A 13,230-nucleotide genomic window follows, 5' to 3' on the forward strand; every position below is an offset into this window, starting at 1 on the left:
ACAAATGATTTGTAATTACGTTCCGGACCCCTGCCCATCTGGGGAAGAAGAAAATAATTGGTCCGCGGCTGAATCTAGTTGATGATCCCTGCCCTACACCCTCGATCATTTTCACTCCCTCAGCTTTGGGATACTTGTGTATATGGCAGAGGCGCACGTGAACACGCAAATGGAGAGCTGAGGAGAAGGGAGGGATTTGGGATTCAGCCTAAGTCTTATGTACTGTGTATCTGCATGTGTGTGTTTTAAGGTATTTACTTACCGGAGTTTGCGAGGCCTCCCAAATGAGAGATTACGCCAGTCAGCTGGTAGTAGCCATTCACTGACTTCACTGGCTGCTGCTTCTGTAAGAAAACACTTGTGATCATAGGATTGTCATTTCCTCTACAGTCCACCACACTGTCTACAGTCTACTAGTCTACTGCAGGAGGTCTACTACATCTGTACTCCTCATAACTATCTCAGTGTTCTGTCATGACTTATTTTTCACTGGTTTCTCTCTCTCTCTCCTCACCACTGACGCTGTCTGCAACACTTTCCCTGGTTCCTGGTCATTTGAATCTGAGGGGTCAAATATACATATAAAGAGCTGTGAAAAACGTGGTCACTTGTCTGAATTGCTCTGGTCTAAAACAGCTCAGATACATCACTAAATATGTCTGAGAAACATTTTAATTTGCAGCTTCTAGCTTCTCTGTCTGCAGGACCGTTTTGGGAGTGGGTGGTTTGTGTGGTTTTGGAGCAAGAATAGTGCCATGACCTAAGAATAGTGCGCACCGACACAAGCTGGAACTCCAGCTGGGAAACAGGGCAGGTATAGCTCACCCCGAGCATCTTCAGTGTCATGCCCTCCTCCTTCAGCTGGCACAGCATATTCACAAGTAACTCGTGTGCGTCCTATGAGGAATAAGAGAAAATCAAATTATGAAGAGAAAATGAACCCTTGCTAAAAGAGCGCTCGTACAGAAGAGAGTAGCGCCTCAGTTACCTGTTGCGAGTCCCCCAGATACTTCAAATCTTGTCCTGACAAGGAGTACTTGACCTTCCACATGAGGACTGCTTTTGAGGCCTGGTTTGCGCCACTGTCAGGTAGACCCGAACGGTGCACATCAGACAGAGACCTGTAGGGGAGACAGAGAGTAAATTAGCAGCTGACTGGATGGCGTCAACCTACTGGCCTACGGCTGAAGAGGCAGATGAGTATATCCAAATATTCTTAAACTAGCGGCACCCCATCATTGGAAATGATTAATTCGATACAATGCAATTTCACCTTTGAGGACGGACAATGAAGCAAAACTTCAAAAATGTGTTGTTTATTCTCCTAAGATATTTGGTTTGGATACTGCTCTCAACTGACTAAAGAAAGTCAGCGCATCATTGAAGGAGATGATCCTGCCGCAGATTTGTGGCTCACGTTATTCTAATATAGATGGCTTTCTTTCGCAATGGGAAACACTCTTTTCATGCCACTTCGATACCGAAGTGACTTTTTCCTAGCAGCTTACAGGAACTTACGCAGCAGGTTAGGAGAATTAACGTAGCCGATTAGGAGACTGAGATTAAGGTTAGGAAAAGGGTTAGGGTTAGCGAAAATGCTCTCCTAACCTGCTACGAAAATCACTTTCTATCGAAGTGGCGGGAAAAGAGTGTGTCCCTTCTTTAATTTATGACCACAAATAGTGGGTGGGTGGGTGTGTGTCTGCTCTTGAGCCTTCCCTTACCTGAGCAGGTTGGAGAAGGGGGAGGAGCTCCAGAGTTGTTCCTGGCGTAGGATTTCCTTTGAGAAGTAAGGCAGGACCAGAAGGCACTGCAGGGTGGCGTTAAGGAAGAAAGTGTTGCCAATGTTAGGCAACCTGTGAAGAAGAAGCAGCCATCAGTTTACACATAGAGATACAATATCCAGAAACATAGAGTGGCCTATGTCATAAACCTTCATAACTCTAGAATGTGATTACAATGGCAGCCACCTTGGTCAGGGATAAATTCTATGTAATTCTGTGAGTACACAAAGGAGTGGATGTCCTTTAGACCAAGATGACCATAATGCATGGGTTTATAATGATCTAATAAAACTGGCATGCTTGATAGTAAGCCCTGTCCCCATACTATATCAGACATCTCTAAACAATAAAGAGTTTATTTTCAATGCATCTGCAGTGTGTTGTGGTTGCATTTGCGGTGTGTTGTGGTTCACCCAAGATGTTCCATGTTGACCCCGGCCCCCCGTTCTCCTCTGGCCCCCTGGGTCTCCTCTGACCCTCTGGTGGCTGAGCTGGCCCTGGGAAGAGTCAGGCTTCTGGCGGCTGAGATAGGCCTCTGCGGCCTTGGGCTAGAGTAGTCCTGAAGAGACAGAGGTCTGGAGGAAGGAGAGAAACAGGTCTAAAGCCTCCAAAGCAGAGATAGTATCACTCTACACAGTCTCTCTCTTAAATACTATAATGTACTATAAACACAGTCTGAGTAGTTATGAATGTATTGTTGTCCATATAAATGCAGTGTATCAAGTAAACCCGGGCAATAGGTTAGTACTCTCTTTATCCACTAGATGGGGCGAGAAGAGCCTAAAACTACAGTTTGAGAAAAATAACTTTCTGGGACTGTGTTTATCAAGCGTCTCAGAGTAGGAATCTGATCTTGGATCAGTTTAGCCTTTTAGATCATAATAAATCAGTTAATTATGGACAGAGAGGACCTGATCCTAGATTAGCACTCATACTCTTGATAAACACTGGCCCTAAACCCACCTCTCCAAGGAGACTCTAGGATGGCACTGTACTTATTTTATTTTTGTTTGAATTACCTGACAGTTGCACCCTCTTGGCTGGTGTGTCCATGACGGTCCAGAAGGTTGGTAGGAGAGAGAGAACTAGGGAGGGACACCATTGGAGTGGATTTCACTGGGGAAGGGTGTTTAGCAGGTGACCGGGGGAGAGAGGGGTGTTTAGCAGGAGAGCAAGGCTGAGAGGAACATTTAACAGGAGAGGGAGGTGGATGGAGGGAGGAGAGTTGGTCAGAGGGTGAGGGGACAGAGGTGGAGGAGACATTCCGTTCAGAACGGTCAGGTGGAATTGGAGAGGGGGATGAATTGCTACTCTCCTTCTTATTTCTTGTCTTCTGCTCCACATCAATTGAATTGGCTTTCTGCCGTTTTTTCTGTTGGGGGGGGGGGTCATAAGAATAGGAAGAGGTAGGCCTAAATTAGAGGAACTTAGCTATCTATCCTAAACCTCAAATATCTCAGTATATACAGGTTATGTTGAGTGACATTTGCAAAAGCCAAACTTCATGTACATTTCATGTACACTTTTTATGTATTCGTCAATCAGAATGTACTTTTACTTTTATTCTTCCCACTAGGTCTAAGAGAAAAATACTACACCAGAATTTAAGTAGTTGTTAATCGATTAAATGACCTGATTTCATACCTTTTTGCACCAGCAGAAACAAGCCATGTCAATTAACCAATGAAGACAATTGAACATGCCACCACAATAAAGGCATTTTAATTTGAAGACAAGAGTGCCTTCATCTTCCTTGTTTTTTGATAGCTTCCATGTTCTTTGTGGGTTGGTCATCGGTTTATTGAAATGCTAAATGCTTTTTCTCTTATTCACCAGAAGATGGACAAAGGGTTGGTCAAAAGAATGTAAACAGGAAATAGAGATTTAGCCAAAACCTCAAACAACAACTCAGATTGGTTAGGGACAGTTTTCCTTATTCAATATTGCCCTGAGGGCAGCTCTGCCTCAAGGGCAGAATGAATGTGGTTGGTTCAATTAAAGCTCAATGGTCAGTGGGCAGAGCTTACAGCACCCAGTGCGAGTTAAATACACTTGCTAGGTGGTAAATTGGTGTTGGATTTAAGGCATATCACATGGGTTGCCACACGCAAGGTTGCTGGATTGAATTGTGTTTTCTAACCTCGCTCCAACCACTAAACAATTATTTGTACGTAACCTTAACCCAACCCTAGCTCGAGTCCCAGATCTGTTTGTGCTGTCTTGCAACTCCTATGTCATGGCATGACAATGACATAGCATGGCATGACAATGACATAGGAGAAGACAGACAGCACAAACTGATCTGGGACTGGGCTAACCCAACCCCTACCCTACTAGCCTTTAACTGAACCAATCACATTTTATAGTGACAGGTCACATGAGTACAGTAAGGGTGTGGCGTCACTGTAAACATCTTTGATATTAAGCATCTCAATCATATCACGTGAAATGGAAGGAGTTCCCATTGGTCGTTTGACGACCCGTTACTCTACTCAGAGGACCATGGTTACATCCGTAACTCAGCGTTTTCATGTCTGTATTTATTCAAATGGAATACAACTGGAGAGTAACATCAAAAGATACTGAATCTTTATGTGGCATTCCTCCTCCAGACCTGATTGAGGGTTAGAAGGCTCCATAACGTCAGCTGCCCAGCTGCTTCCCTTTGCTGTGTTTCCTATTAGGATCGGCATGAATCCCAGACGATAAAGCTTCCTGAGCTGAAAGAGTTACAATGGTTAACAGAATTATCTTCAATTGGATTATCTTACATTTGTTTGTCTTTATTGAAATTGCATGGCATTTTCAATATGCCCACCCAATGTTCAAGAATGGCATTTTTCCCTTTTTTTCAGATTACAACCACTCACTTTCAGATATTTGAAAAGGAAATAATCTCCCAAATATCACTATTTCTAAAACAAGCCATAGAAAGTTGGTTGCAATTTAAATTTAATCCTCCAGAAACGACAGAACAAATAATGCAACAAATATTGTGGTTAATCTCAAATAGTCTAATTGACCAAAAAAAAGGTATATTCTTCGTAAATGATATCATCTATAGGACTGGTGGAGTTATGCCGCACATGCAGCTAACAAAAACATATGGAAATGTCTGCTCTACCCAAAATTAAAAACAAATAATTGCAGCCTTACCGCAAAAATGGAAGAGGAAAGTGGAAGGGGGAGAAGGTAAGGAACTTGTCTGTTGGCCTTGCATTAATGAACATAATTGGTTAAGGAAAACTGTGATAAATAAAAATGTATATCAGTTTCATTTAAGGACCAAAGGATTGACAGCCGTCCCATATAGATTGCAAAATAGTTGGGAAGAGCATTTTGACGTACCGATCCCATGGCATAGTGTTTATGAACTGATATGCAAAACGATACCGGATTCAAAACTTAGAATCTTTCAATTTAAATTATTATATAAAATTCTTGCTACCAATAGAATGTTATTTATATGGGGGATACAATCTTCCCAGCTCTGCAGATTTTGCTGCGAAGAGACAGAATCATTAGATCATTTGGTTTGGTACTGTCCATTTGTAGCTTGTTTTTGGACACTGGTCCAGGAATGGCTAAAGGATTGCAATATTTACATGGAGCTAATCTTTCAGATAGCATTACTGGGTGATCTGAAAAGTCATAGTCAATCGATCAATAACATAATAATACTTTTAGCAAAAAAAATCATTTTCAATTCACAATCTGTAGAAACAATGAGAATAGAAAGGTTCAGAACTTTTGAAAGACATCACAGTACAGTTGAAATATATATGGCAAATAGAAGTCCTATGTGGATGGTGTTAAAAGATAGATGGGAGGTGTTGAATGGAATTGAAGGATGGGACTAATAACAACTAACAACAAATAATAACAAGATAACTAATAATGTAAGCATACTGTGTCCATAATAAGTATATAGGTTGTAGGTTGGGAGGTTTTGTGAAAGAGCACAGTTAGAAAGATATGGCATATAGAAGCAAACCGGATGGACATCATGAAAATGATTGGAGGTTGAGAGTAGAAGAAGTTCAGGAGAAAAAACAAACAGGTAGCTTAGTGGTTAAGAGCCTTGTGCCAGTAACCGAAAAGTTGCTGGTTCTAATCCCCGAGCGGACTAGGGGAAAAATCTGTCAATGTGCCCTTGAGCAAGGCACTTAACCCTAATTGCTCATGTAAGTCGCTCTGGATAAGAGCGTCTGCTAAATGACTAAAATGTAAATAATTATTGTAAAATTGACTGTGTCCATAAAATGTAGACAGTAAGTATAAGATTGAAGTAGAGGCCTAAGCATTGTTGTTCACTAGTTTACTCCAAGTAGGGAAAGGGTGGTGGGGTTGGAAAGTAATAAAGGGGAATAAGTATGTGTGTGTATATATATATATACAGTGAGGGAAAAAAGTATTTGATCCCCTGCTGATTTTGTACGTTTGCCCACTGACAAAGAAATGATTAGTCTATAATTTTAATGGTAGGTTTATTTGAACAGTGAGAGACAGAATAACAACAAAAAAAATCCAGAAAAACACATGTCAAAAATGTTATGAATAGATTTGCATTTTATTGAGGGAAATAAGTATTTGACCCCTCTGCAAAACATGACTTAGTACTTGGTGGCAAAACCCTTGTTGGCAATCACAGAGGTCAGACGTTTCTTGTAGTTGGCCACCAGGTTTGCACACATCTCAGGAGGGATTTTGTCCCACTCCTCTTTGCAGATCTTCTCCAAGTCGTTAAGGTTTCGAGCGTGACGTTTGGCAACTCGAACCTTCAGCTCCCTCCACAGATTTTCTATGGGATTAAGGTCTGGAGACTGGCTAGGCCACTCCAGGACCTTAATGTGCTACTTCTTGAGCCACTCCTTTGTTGCCTTGGCCGTGTGTTTTGGGTCATTGTCATGCTGGAATACCCATCCACGATCCATTTCAATGCCCTGGCTGAGGGAAGGAGGTTCTCACCCAAGATTTGACAGTACATGGCCCCGTCCATCGTCCCTTTGATGCGGTGAAGTTGTCCTGTCCCCTTAGCAGAAAAACACCCCCAAAGCATAATATTTCCACCTCCATGTTTGACGGTGGGGATGATGTTCTTGGGGCCATAGGCAGCATTCCTCCTCCTCCAAACACGGCGAGTTGAGTTGATGCCAAAGAGCTCAATTTTTGTCTCATCTGACCACAACACTTTCACCCAGTTCTCCTCTGAATCATTCAGATGTTCATTGGCAAACTTCAGACAGGCATGTACAGTGGGGAAAAAAAGTATTTAGTCAGCCACCAATTGTGCAAGTTCTCCCACTTAAAAAGATGAGAGAGGCCTGTAATTTTCATCATAGGTACACGTCAACTATGACAGACAAAATGAGAAAAAAAAATCCAGAAAATCACATTGTAGGATTTTTTATGAATTTATTTGCAAATTATGGTGGAAAATAAGTATTTGGTCAATAACAAAAGTTTCTCAATACTTTGTTATATACCCTTTGTTGGCAATGACACAGGTCAAACGTTTTCTGTAAGTCTTCACAAGGTTTTCACACACTGTTGCTGGTATTTTGGCCCATTCCTGCATGCAGATCTCCTCTAGAGCAGTGATGTTTTGGGGCTGTCGCTGGGCAACACAGACTTTCAACTCCCTCCAAAGATTTTCTATGGGGTTGAGATCTGGAGACTGGCTAGGCCACTCCAGGACCTTGAAATGCTTCTTACGAAGCCACTCCTTCGTTGCCCGGGCGGTGTGTTTGGGATCATTGTCATGCTGAAAGACCCAGCCACGTTTCATCTCCAATGCCCTTGCTGATGGAAGGAGGTTTTCACTCAAAATCTCACGATACATGGCCCCATTCATTCTTTCCTTTACACGGATCAGTCGTCCTGGTCCCTTTGCAGAAAAACAGCCCCAAAGCATGATGTTTCCACCCTCATGCTTCACAGTAGGTATGGTGTTCTTTGGATGCAACTCAGCATTCTTTGTCCTCCAAACACGACGAGTTGAGTTTTTACCAAAAAGTTCTATTTTGGTTTCATCTGACCATATGACATTCTCCCTATCCTCTTCTGGATCATCCAAATGCACTCTTGCAAACTTCAGACGGGCCTGGACATGTACTGGCTTAAGCAGGGGGACACGTCTTGCACTGCAGGATTTGAGTCCCTGGCGGCGTAGTGTGTTACTGATGGTAGGCTTTGTTACTTTGGTCCCAGCTCTCTGCAGGTCATTCACTAGGTCCCCCCGTGTGGTTCTGGGATTTTTGCTCACCGTTCTTGTGATCATTTTGACCCCACGGGGTGAGATCTTGCGTGGAGCCCCAGATCGAGGGAGATTATCAGTGGTCTTGTATGTCTTCCATTTTCTAATAATTGCTCCCACAGTTGATTTCTTCAAACCAAGCTGCTTACCTATTGCAGATTCAGTCTTCCCAGGCTCGTGCAGGTCTACAATTTTGTTTCTGGTGTCCTTTGACAGCTCTTTGGTCTTGGCCATAGTGGAGTTTGGAGTGTGACTGTTTGAGGTTGTGGACAGGTCTTTTATACTGATAACAAGTTCAAACAGGTGCCATTAATACAGGTAACGAGTGGAGGACAGAGGAGCCTCTTAAAGAAGAAGTTACAGGTCTGTGAGAGCCAGAAATCTTGCTTGTTTGTAGGTGACCAAATACTTATTTTCCACCATAATTTGCAAATAAATTCATAAAAAATCCTACAATGTGATTTTCTGGAATTTTTTTTCTCAATTTGTCTGTCATAGTTGACGTGTACCTATGATGAAAATTACAGGCCTCTCTCATCTTTTTAAGTGGGAGAACTTGCACAATTGTTGGCTGACTAAATACTTTTTTTCCCCACTGTATATGTTCTTTCTTGAGCAGGGGGACCTTGCGGGCGCTGCAGGATTTCTGTCCTTCACGGCATAGTGTGTTATCAATTGTTTTCTTGGTGTCTATGGTCCCAGCTGCCTTGAGATCATTGACAAGATCCTCCCGTGTAGTTCTGATTCCTCACCGTTCTCATGATCATTGCAACTCCACGAGATGAGATCTTGCATGGAGCCCCAGGCCGAGGGAGATTGACAGTTATTTTGTGTTTCTTCCATTTGCGAATAATCGCACCAACTGTTGTCACCTTCTCACCAAGCTGCTTGGCGATGGTCTTGTAGCCCATTCCAGCCTTGTGTAGGTCTACAATCTTGTACCTGACATCCTTGGAGAGCTCTTTGGTCTCAGCCATGGTGGAGAATTTGGAATCTGATTGATTGATTGCTTCTGTTGACAGGTGTCTTTTATACAGGCAACAAACTGAGATTAGGAGCACTCCCTTTAAGAGTGTTCTCCTAATCTCAGCTCGTTACCTGTATAAAAGACACCTGGGAGCCAGAAATCTTTCTGATTGAGAGGGGGTCAAATACTTATTTCCCTCATTAAAATGCAAATCAATTTATAACATTTTTGACATGCGTTTTTCAGGATTTCTTTGTTGTTATTCTGTCTCTCACTGTTCAAATAAACCTACCATTATAATTATAGACTGATCATTTCTTTGTCAGTGGGCAAACGTACAAAATCAGCAGGGGATCAAACACTTATTTCCCTCACTGTATATATATATATATATTTTACATTTTAGTCATTTAGCAGACGCTCTTATCCAGAGCGACTTACAGTTATCACATACATTATTTTATCGAACCCACAACCCTGGCGTTGCAAACGCCATGCTCTACCAACATCCCCTGCCAGCCATTCCCTCCCCTACCCTGGACGACGCTGGGCCAATTGTGCGCCGCCCCATGGGTCTCCCGGTCGCGGCCGGCTACGACAGAGCCTGGATTCGAACCAGGATCTCTAGTGGCACAGCTAGCACTGCGATGCAGTGCCTTAGACCACTGTGCCACTCGGGAGAGTATATAAATATATATATATATATATAAAACATGGGGGATTGGAAGTGATGCAGACAATTACATTGATGGAAGTTACAATCTACAATATTAAGCAGATCTACCCCCCCCAAAAAAAATAAAAAATCCTCCCCCGACATCCTGGGGACCTGGATCAATGTCGAATATTGCAGTGCATCCGGTGTCACCATGATTAATAAGAGGTTGTACACCACAATGTATTTCACAACAGGAGGATTTCAAACCAAACCAAATAGAAGGGATGTTATACCACATTGTCCACCCTCTAAATAATCAGACACTCTATCCACCATATTTACATGTGTACTACATTTAGTGTGCATACTTTATTCGTTTTTCAATGCGCTTTATACAAGTAGTCGAAATAAGGGCAGATATTTATGATGTACGCTACTGAAAAGGATGCTCATGCTAGTGTTGAAGAGCAAGTCTCCCTTGAGCCGCATGATTGACAGACCATTACATTTAAATTTTAGTCATTTAGCAGACGCTCTTATCCAGAGCGACTTACAGTTAGTGAATACATATATATATATAATTATTTTTTTCATACTGGTCCCCCATGGGAATTGAACCCACAACCCTGGCGTTGCAAACGCCATGCTCTATCAACTGAGCTACATCCCTGCCGGCCATTCCCTCCCCTACCCTGGACAACGCTAGGCCAATTGTGTGCTGCCCATGAGTCTCCCAGTCGCGGCCGGCTGCGACAGAGCATGGATTCGAACCAGGATCTCTAGTGGCACAGCCTTAGACCACTGCGCCACTCAGGAGACATAGCCTAGATAGAGAGTCATCATTTATGGTGGGGGGAGATCAGAAATCAGATTCGTTAAGTTATTATTTTATTTTTTGACACAGCAGTGGGAATATCGTCAGGGAAAGACATGAAGAGGGGCAAACATGGGGGTGTTGAGGCTGGGCTGGGGGTATGAGGCTGAGCCAGTGCTGCCCCTGTTGAGACTGAGCCCAGTGCTGCCCCTGTCGAGGCAGATCTGAGGGTGTTGAGGCTGGGCCTGGTTCTACCCCTGTTGAGACTGGGCTGGGGGTGTTGAAGCTGGGCCTGGTACTACCCCTGTTGAGGCTGGGCTGAGGGTGTTGAAGATGGGCTGAAGGTGTTGAGGCTAGGCTGAGGGTGTTGAAGCTGGGCTGAGGGTGTTGAGGCTAGGCTGAGGGTGTTGAGGCTGGGCTGAGGGTGTTGAGGCTAGGCTGAGGGTGTTGAGGCTGGGCTATGGGTGTTGAGTCTGGGCTTGGGGTGTTGAGGCTGGGCCAGGTTCTGCCCCTGTTGAGGCTGGTGCTGGTGGCCCTATTAGGCCCTGTGTGCTGAGGCCTGCTGCTCTCCTGTCCTGAAGGGTGAAAGGAACCACTTACTGTACATACAGTACACATACAGTATCTCACAAAAGTGAGTACACTGAAGAAATTATACTTTTCTACAATGTAAAGTAGTGAGTATAACAGTGTACATTTGCTGTCCCCTCAAAATAACTCAACACACAGCCATTAATGTCTAAACCGCTGGCAACAAAAGTGAGTACACCCCTAGGTGAAAATGTCCAAATTGGGCCCAATTAGCCATTTTCCCTCCCCGGTGTCAAGTGACTCGTTAGTGTTACAAGGTCTCAGGTGTGAATGGGGAGCAGGTGTGTTAAATTTGGTGTCATCGCTCTCACACTCCCTCATACTGGTCACTGGAAGTTCAACATGGCACCTCATGGCAAAGAACTCTCTGAGGATCTGAAAAAAATTATTGTTGCTCTACATAAAGATGGCCTGGGCTATAAGAAGATTGCCAAGACCCTGAAACCGAGCTGCAGCACGGTGGCCAAGACCATTCAATGGTTTAACAGGACAGGTTCCACTCAGAACAGGCCTCGCCATGGTCGACCAAAGAAGTTGAGTGCACCTGCTCAGCGTCATATCCAGAGGTTGTCTTTGGGAAATAGACGTATGAGTGCTGCCAGCATTGCTGCAGAGGTTGAAGGGGTGGGGGGTCAGCCTGTCAGTGCTCAGACCATACGCCGCACACTGCATCAAATTGGTCTGCATGGCTGTCGTCCCAGAAGGAAGCATCTTCTAAAGATGATGCACAAAAAAGCCTGCAAACAGTTAGCTGAAGACAAGCAGACTAAGGACATGGATTAGGAAGGAACAATGTCCTGTGGTCTGATGAGACCAAGATAAACTTATTTGGTTCAGATGGTGTCAAGCGTGTGTGGCGGCAACCAGGTGAGGAGGACAAAGACAAGTGTGTCTTGCCTACAGTCAAGCATGGTGGTGGGAGTGTCATGGTCTGGGGCATGGCATGAGTGCTGCCGGCACTGGGGAGCTACAGTTCATTGAGGGAACCATGAATGCCATCATGTATTGTGACATACTGAAGCAGAGCATGATCCCCTCCCTTCGGAGACTGGGCCGCAGGGCAGTATTCCAACATGATAACGAACCCAAACACACCTCCAATACAACCACTGCCTTGCTAAAGAAGCTGAGGGTAAAGGTGATGGACTGGCCAAGCATGTCTCCTAGACCAGCATTGTGACGTCGTCATGGAGGAGTGGAAGAGGACTCCAGTGGCAACCTGTGAAGCTCTGGTGAACTCCATGCCCAAGAGGGTTAAGGCAGTGCTGGAAAATGATGGTGGCCACACAAAATATTGACACTTTGGGCCCAATTTTGACATTTTCACTTAGGGGTGTACTCACTTTTGTTGCCAGCGGTTTAGACATTAATGGCTGTGTGTTGAGTTATTTTGAGGGGACAGCAAATTTACACTGTTATACAAGCTGTACACTCACTACTTTACATTGTAGCAAAGTGTCATTTCTTCAGTGTTGTCACATGAAAAGACATACTCAAATATTTACAAAAATGTGAGGGGTGTACTCACTTTTGTGAGATACTGTATATAGAAACACAAGAATATAGATGGCGAGAGTAAGCAGTACCTGAAAATATAGAAGAGCAGGTAAGCACTCCGGGCTCTAGTCCTCAGCACAGTGGCTTCATTGGACATTGACACCTGGCTATCGTTACAACAGAACCAGTTTCCACTGGCATTCAGGATGTCACTAATGTAGTGCCCTGTGGAACAAGGAAGACAGACTAGAGGTCAAGGGTCAGGCTCTTGTGGGTAATGAAGTGTGTTGTACAAGTTAACATTTAATATGGGAGGTATTTTATCTGTTACATGTGTCAAGTTTCGAAATCAGAGATAAACAAATACACGTGGCATATAATTAGGCATGCCTCTCCATTCTTTTGAATTGCGCAAACTCTAAACATATCATGGTGCATGTCGGGATGGCACTTCGCTTGGCTGAAGTGGCTATTGGAGGGTCTAATTATCCCCTACACCAGGGTTTCCCAACTGGCGACCCGCGGAACGAATTTGGCCCACGGGTGATTTTATTTGGTCCCCCCATGTTTTCTGAGTAAAATATGTTGAATTGTTAAAAGACTGTAAAAACACCAGCAAATCAGCTCCAAGTGATTTTCATTTTGGAAATCTGTGGCAAAATA

The 13,230-nt window shown here is 43.8% G+C and overlaps 1 long non-coding RNA gene across 1 annotated transcript; it reads right to left on the reverse strand.

Moving 5' to 3' along the window:
* Positions 1–792: 792 nt before the first annotated feature.
* LOC311138227 lies at positions 793–1,821 on the reverse strand. Its single transcript, XR_014614035.1, has 3 exons — positions 1,725–1,821; positions 989–1,121; positions 793–897 (listed from the first exon to the last, which is right to left on the reverse strand). It is a non-coding gene; the product is annotated as an uncharacterized lncRNA (long non-coding RNA).
* Between the last annotated feature and the right edge of the window lie 11,409 nt (positions 1,822–13,230).

Source organism: Coregonus lavaretus (assembly GCF_964263955.1).
Source record: "Coregonus lavaretus genome assembly, chromosome: 12".
Lineage (NCBI taxonomy): Eukaryota > Metazoa > Chordata > Actinopteri > Salmoniformes > Salmonidae > Coregonus > Coregonus lavaretus.